We start from the raw sequence: 8,460 nt of genomic DNA, 5'->3' as shown, positions 1-8,460 counted from the left end.
ATGTATTCTGGCTGCTCATTTACCTCATTAGCTTTAATAGGTCAGTAATTGAAATTCATCAGAAATTCTTGTCAGTGCACTCCCCCCTGATGTCAGTGGGCTTTCAGCACCTGCTCAGGCTCCATTACCAGGGGTCCTCACTGGGCCCTCACATACCACAGAGTGACAGAGCATTAGTCACTGAGATAATCAACCTCAAGACACTGTTTGCAGCTAATGCTCATCAAGAACTGCTTTATTCACATGCCAGTTGGTGGCTTATCAAAGAAGAAGTTCTCTGCTGGATAAATGTGATGAAATGTTAACAGATTACCTCTTTTCCAGGTGATTGATTACACAAAGAAGTCCTGAACAGCTGGATATTGTCATATTGTTAGCTGGATATTGTTTTTATTTACTGTCTGCAGCATGCTTATTAGCTAATGATATAATGACAAGCCGTGTCTCTCCAGAGTGCCTGATGTATATTTACATTTTCCTATGAATCTCATTGGCATCATATTATGCAGGCATTGCACAATACTGAATCCATAAAGAGCTGGACCTCCAGCCTCAGGCTCTAAGGTGCTCATCAGTGTACCTTCACTTGTCTTTAATGTGATGAGGAAACAGGCTATGTGTTCAAAGTGCAAATATTATTCTTATTATGTCCTCACCTGAGCATGCTTTAGCTCTTTTTTTCTTATTATCTCACACAATCTGGTCTTTATGTATAAGCTGTTAATTTTACATGTCTGAATAGTAAGGTTGGTTAGCTGGCTTAATTCAGAAAAAATACCTGACTTCAGTTAAGCAAATTAAAGAAAAGAAATAGGTTTGGTATCAAAAGGACACAAAATTTGCCCTTAAAAATACCTACACCATTTAAACACAAATCTAAAGCAAGAAATATCCAAGCACTTAACAACTGACTCCTCCTAAACACCATATAAGACCTAAATGTAGCATCACTTCCTGATGATCTTTCTGAAAATAGTTCCTAAAGCCTATTTAAAATTACCAATCATAACATCAATTTATCAGAACATAAAGGGATTAAACCTAATCCTGGCTACCATCTGCAGTTATGATACCAATCCCATTTATTTTCTAAAGGCAAGACAATGATGACATTTTGTTTTTTTTTTTTTAAGATGGATATTCACTGTTTGGCAAAATTGACTCTTCAGATGTCTTTCTTCTTTAATGCAACTCCTCTACCCTTGTTCCCTCTGTATGGGGAGCCAGTATCAGGCCAGAGACGTCTTCTATCAGCCATCGTGTCAGTGTTTAGACCTCTCTGAGACCAGAGCAGGACATAAACTGGCCCTAAAATACATCACACACACTTTAATGGGCAGAGGCTGTGGTCGGGCCTTGAAATATAGCTCTGATACAGGCGCTGTAAATGGCTGGCCTCTGCAGCATATTTCATTCCAGAGAATTAGTCCTGTTTAGCAGCTGCTGTTATATAGCAGCCTCCATAGTCCAGCAGAATATGGCCATTTGATTGATGATTCCAAGGACCCCCCCCCCCCCCCCCACCTAAATTTCTGTCTAACATCAATTAAATCAAGAAAAGGTGGAGGGTGGAATTTCCAGTTTCAGAATTCAGACTATTTCTGTTACAGATGTTGATTTGTGCTGCGAAGAAGTGACTTGCAGGCTTAAATCAATCCAATGCGATTAACCACAAATCAGAAAGAGTGGAATGGGGTGACTCTGTTCTAATCAAGTTTACCTTTGTCTGTCTCATTAATCTAGAGATTTGAGGCCTTATAGTCCGATCTTCAGGATTGTTCCTGTGGGTGTGAATATGGAGAATTGCTACAGATAAAGGATGGCACCGTATTTATTCTGCATGCCACATTTTGAACTGGAAGAGTGAGAGATAAAACCAGGTCAAAAAATGCCATTAATTGACCCCTTCTGTTCATACAGTATCTTGATCAATTACAGATAACACATCACATTTTGTGAATTCATAAATTATATATTCTTGGTTAGGCCTTTTGTTTTTGTGCTGCAACTGTGAAACTTCTCCACTCGTGAGGAAAAGTTGAGGTGAAAAATAGGCTACTTCAGAGGAATTTTATATGTGCCTGCCAAACGGTGATAACAATTTTGAGAAACAACTTGATACTGACTCTAAGCCATACTCTTTTACGCCCATATTTGCTCATTTGATAAAAAAGAGTTACTGTCACTTGTTCACTTTGTCAACTGGAAGAGTTCCTGAGGGTGAGATCCTCCTTAATTACACTCAGTGACGTTTACCCTCACTAAACGCCCCAATTCCCCTCACATGGTGAGGTGTTTGGGGGAATGCTTGTCATTTACTGTTGTAAGAAAGTGCAAGAAAGTCTTATGCAATGCTACTTGTTTTGCTCATGAAGTTTTTGCTCAGATTACTAAGCTTAGATTGATATATTTGTTATCAGAAACAAAACAGTCCTTTTGTTTACCGACCGATATCATTGATGAATAATATATGAATAATATACTATGTATACATACATATATACTGCAGTATTCAGCCGCAACATTAAAACTGGTAACTGGTTTATATGTTTATGTAATTGTATAAGAATAGGTTTTTAAAAGTTGTTTCCCATGTAACGCTCATGTGTGGCAATCACTGCATTGGTGATGTGGGTCATTCTACCTTAAAGAGGTATTCATCCTACAAGAATTTAATTTGCATGGGGTTCAATGGAAAATAAAGTTCATGTTCATAGGTTTAGTGATGCTGTTGCAAAGGACAAGAACACAAATCTGTAAACACCAAGAAAAGATTAAATCCTGGATTGAAATGGCCAAATTAAAGATACTGAATATTGCCATACTGACTATCAATGACTTCAATGTATCAGCAGAAGCCTTTAAAGACTGAGTTATCAGGTGAACCCTGCAGATGATATCAGATGTGTTTTATTACTGTTATTACTGAGGATGATGTCTGTCTCTCCTGCAGCTATGTTAGTGAACAGATACAGGACTTGCACTAAAAACCGATCATGACAGAGCAATCCTGCCAGAAGTTAATACCAGTAGCAAGGATATTTGTACTTAATCCCTGTCATGAGAAAAAGAAAATAAGACCTTACATTTCCCTGCAGATCTGCTGTGGCTTTACTATTCTTCAGTGCATTAATCAACTTGTATCTCATCTTATGCTTTTATTAAATGCTGTTTCTGGCTCACATCAATTCATTGTCTCTTAAATATCCTCCCTCTCATGGGTGTGAGCTTGATTGTGCATAGGAAATGAAGTTTGAAACTTCTTGGAGCTCTATTTAAAGTGCGGGTCCCCGGAGCGGCCTCACTGCCTTAATAACTTACCGTCAGTCCCTGGGTTCTTACATTTTATTTCGCCTCGCCAGTGTTCTCAACTAAACCCATTCTAATGAAATGTTCTGCTAAATTGTCAAACGGTTCTGTTTTCCATCCATAAAAAAGGTGTTTACAGCCCTGGTGAGAACCCAAACACAATAAAGATGGTTGTTTAACTTGATAAATCACAGCACAGGTGAATGGGGGTATTTGCTATCTCATTTAGGAGCTGGAAGTCACTCTGAAGCTAGCTCACTTCTGATAGAGACGGGCAGATTGAGGAGTTTCCTTGCAACACTGACTACCAGTGGGAATAAATGCAAATTAGTTTTTAGTGTTTCTTATTCAGATTTTCTATGGAAGTTTGCACCACAAATGGTGAGACTTCATTTTGTTGTGTGTGTCATTTTTGTCTGATCTGTTTCAAATCATTACAGTTTGAAACAACAATTAGGTTCCTGCAGAAAACTGGTAGATGATTTGCAGCATATATGGTGAAAGCAGGCAACCAAGTTGTGAACGTACGCATGTGTCTGATGTTGTTACAAAATGCTGGGTTTCCCTGCATCTGTAAGTGCATAGCTGTATAGAGAACATCATGATGGATTAACAAATGTCACTCTACACCTTGCTACATTTGTTGCAGCTATGCTCAGATATTTGTGTGTGCAGCATTTTTTTTCCACTCTCAGTTCTCACAAGGTTCGATTCTACCGGCAAATCAATACAGGTATTGATGGGCGTCAGATAAAACCATTATGGCAACCAGCTGTAATTTTTCAGCTGAATTGATTTCATTTTAAATGATCCATGTACATCCAGTGGAGCACACCACCACTGTGAGTGTGTTTTACCTTGACTTCATGCGAGAGAGACGTTATTCATCACCAGGAGAATGTCCCTTCTTCACACCCCAATAAAAAGCAGAGTAATGAAGCTTCTGTGGGTGCTGTCACCCCAACACTGCTTTATAAAGGATGACACAATTATATTTTACCAGCTCACCAAAAATGCTGACAAGCCCTGGTTCAATAAAACGCAATCTGTAGCGAGAGAAGCATGCTGGTTTCTTTGCTCTGGAGTCATAGCTCATGAACTACAGGGTGTCGTTGCCCTGGGATGCTCCTCGAAGAACATTTTCTTCTGACAATTAAGCCAGAAAAAATTGGGTGTGTTGATATTAGGAATAAAAAGTGATATATCAGCTCTGTTTTAGAGGAGTTCAGTTTTGTCATGCTCTCTCGTACTTTGTGCAACACATTCTCTCTTGCAGGGAAGTAGCTTCACAAGTCTATTCACAGGCAAATTTGAACTCCACATTTTCCCCTCTCAGAAATGCATAAACAGGCATGACATTTGCCTCTGAGCAAACAGAACTTAATGCTGCATTACCGTCAATCAGTCAACTTGGTAAATGTTTGTCTAAAGTATGATGGATGATGTGTCGACAACATTAAAAAGGCGACCGCTTCCTAAACCTGAAATCTTGCATATTCAGAGACAGCCGGCGTGATGCTCCAGACAGCCGACCGCCGACGCCCTGCTGCTTGACTCTTACCAGCGGCAGGATACGGCTGCTTCTTAGCGGACGGCATGTTTTTTCCTTAGAGAGAGACACATCTGGCCTTGGATAATCTCTCCTTAGTCTTCTGCTGTGTAATACATGCAAAGCTCTGCTCCATGTAATTCCCCAACTGCTCTTTTTTTCTTTGACAGGGATAAAAAAGACCAGTAGTATGAAGTATATTGCGTGTTTTCTATACCTAACATCACTGTTACAAATGTCTGTCCATGCAAAAATGTATATAGAAATGAGATTATAAAAGTACATGTTGGCCATAATGACAGTTTTTTATTTGTGCAGACACTTTCTTATTACATTTTCCGATGCTTTAAAAGCCAAGCCAAATCAGTATAATAGTCAGTGGAAAAGTAATGGCAGCTCACAGTGTGATGGTATTATATAGTTATTCATAAGCATTCTTGATAGCATACAAGTAATACATAAAAATGCCATAATTATGCTTTGTGAAAGGAAATCAGGACAAAATTGAGATTGAACGTCATGCAATGTTAATGGTAATGAAATGCTCGGTGCATAGCCAGATGCCTCAAGCCTTAGCAATATAATATGTACTAGCAGTGTCTCACTTGTTTATTTATTAACAGAGGAATTGTCTGCTTCACTTGCTATCACTGAGGCTTGACAGCTACAGAGTCCAGGTGATGCATGAGCCAATATGTGGACTGGAGAGGGCTCAACGTCACACATCAATATGAAAATCAGTTTCTAGCAGAAATAACCCAGGGCAGTACATCTAGCCTCAAAAAGTGACTAATCTTAGGGTCATAAACCCTGCACAAGACGCCCAGGGTCTTTTTAGAGAGACAGAATTCAGAAATGCCATCATTTTCCATTCCACCAGCCAAGGACCTTGCTCCTTGCATTAGCAGATTTCTTTTAATAGTGTGTGAAATAGCAGGGTTGCCAGAACTAAGCAAGAGCAAATAAAAGAGAGTGAGGGGGATTGTGAAAGGTGACCTTAGTCTCTGGAGCGCCAGATTAAAAACTTCAAATGCTCTGCCAGAGGCTCTCCTAAAGAAACAAAAAGACCACAGGCACGATGTTACAGTAGATGGAGGTGGCTGCCAAGTATCATCTTCTTACAGAGAGGGATTATGAATTTCACAAGGCAATGGTGGTCCCATTGGTGAGAATATTAGTTCACATATTGTTTTCCAAATCTGCATATATTTCTATTTATTTTTTCTTCTCCTGACTTTCAGAGCTTTGTAGCAGTGTTTGGGTACTGAAAGAGGCTACGTTGTGCAGACTCCTTTCAAATTTTTACATTTTGTAAAAAAAAAAAACATTTTAGGATATTCTTAATGTGAATGTACATGAAGAACCAACTACACTAAAGTTAGTGGTGTATACAGCAAAATATAATGCCATATTATAATGTTAGCCAACAAAACACACTCTGATATGACTGTTTTATTATGTTAAACAAAACAGTTGCATTGCAGCAAACCAGAAATGTAGAGTATTTGCAAGTCACAAAATGTTTATTATATTCATTATCAATTAACTTTTTGAATATATTTAATTTAATAAGTAAGAATAACTCGATAGCGTTCAAATTGTTTTCAAACAGAAGATGTTGCATCCTGGTGGTTTAGCAACGACACTGTCTCCAGCATACCGCCACTCATTTGAATAAGTGGACAATGCACATTATAGGTGAACAGGCAGCACTTCTCCCCTCCTTCCAGTAGCTTGATAATAACTCAGCTCACTTAATTACCGACTCGGCTTCCCAGAGAAATAAAAAAGAAAAGCAAGAAAATGATTTTACTCATGAGGAAAGTGAAACAATGGCTCTCCAAATCCTTGAATGGATTTCTATCTCAAAGCTCATGGTGGAGACAGTTTGAACTGGAGCATCGCCGGGTGCTTTAATTACTGTTCAATGACTTTACTCTGAGTCCTTGGCCTAGTTTAGATTCCTTATCAAAAAACAGCCATGCGCTGAGAAAAGATTACTTTTTAAACTTTGGGAAGAGGGGAGGGCAGACAGAAAACAAGCTAATGCTATTGCACAAATACATGGAAGGGGACACAGCCCAGAGCCATTTGGAAAGCAATAGCCCTTTCCAAGATGTGGCATCGAGCTGGCACCCACACAGCTCTTTAAATTCCTTTTCTCGAGCCAGATGGCTATGGAATTACACATTTTTTAATCTAAAGCACGAACCTCTCTAGGCTTGGGGAAATCTTCTTGGGATAGCCATGTTGGATTTATTTGCAGAGGACACAGTCTCTTGCCCTGGGGGCCACATTTGATGGTAAATATGAAGTTTGACACTGAATGTCCTGAGTCCTCTTGGTTATACTCTGAGAGATAAGTCAAACCTACAAACTTTCACAGCATGCTGTAAATTAAGCCCAGTGATTTGAACAAGAAATATTGTCCTTGTGGTCAGTTTGAAATAAATACTCGTTTGATATAGAAATATGCCTAGGTAATTCAGTGTTTAAAAGAATAGTTTGACATTTTGGGAAATTTGCTTTTTGCTTGTTTAGTGGTTAGATTAGCACTAGGCCTGGAAACAGAGGGAAACAGCTTACCTGGGTCTGTCCAACACTAACAGAACCTGCCTAACAACACCTACTAGCTTACCTACATGTTGTATTATATTGGTGTTGATTGCTAGGCTCTCAGCTGAATAACACTGACAATCTAGATTTGTGATATCTAGGTCGCTCAATATATATGCTGGATCAATACTACATTGAAAAGGAAAACCAAGATGACATTTTGCAGTGGGCACATAGTGTGTTCATACACTCAAGGCCCTGACCTACGGTAGCTAACACATTCAGTTGAAGGGCTGGTCTTTTTTACTTGAGAAGAAAATACATTTCTTATTTTGTAAACACCCAGGAATAAAAGAAAAGTCAATTGGGTACTTGGAAGTCTTTCCACTCTGTGAATGCAACATAAAGCAATGCACTTAAAGGTTAATTAGAAAAATTATCTGTTGAGCTGAAAACAAATGGTACCACGGAGTCCCCCTGCTGGCAGACGAGTTAATCTATGGCAGGTCTCCTCACTAGTCCACCTGCGATCCGTCTCCGTCACTCTGCTGACAGTCCCTGCGGCCCACTGAGAGGATATGCTCCATCGCACCGCTGTGACTAGCCTGCTAATGAATACAGAGGAGCCCAGGACATCCAGACGCCCACAAAATGGCTGGGAAGACTCCTCTGGCTGCTCAGATCATTCTCTGGCTGGATGTCGGCTCAAATGAAGCGGAACATGGCTACCAGACTGAGAGTGCAGAGAGGAATGCCACTCAGCCTGGATAGTGATTGCTCTGATGTTTGAGATTTATTCAGTGAACCCCAGTAGATCCCTAAGGGTGTGAGAATAGATTGCAGTTTACGGGAGATCTGATAGGCAGAGTTTAATCTGTAGGACGATTATGCTGTAAGAAAGGTAATATAGAGAACAGCTAAAGAAATGACTTTCAGTGGTACCATGCTTATGGCTGACCTTAATGTCAATCCAAATAAACACATTTTTATGGTACATTAAAAGTTTATATTAGGGTTTAGACACTGGAAAGGATATTAAGATAGAT

This window comes from Lates calcarifer, linkage group LG1, assembly GCF_001640805.2.
Source record: "Lates calcarifer isolate ASB-BC8 linkage group LG1, TLL_Latcal_v3, whole genome shotgun sequence".
NCBI lineage: Eukaryota > Metazoa > Chordata > Actinopteri > Centropomidae > Lates > Lates calcarifer.
This window is presented reverse-complemented; position numbering follows the sequence as displayed.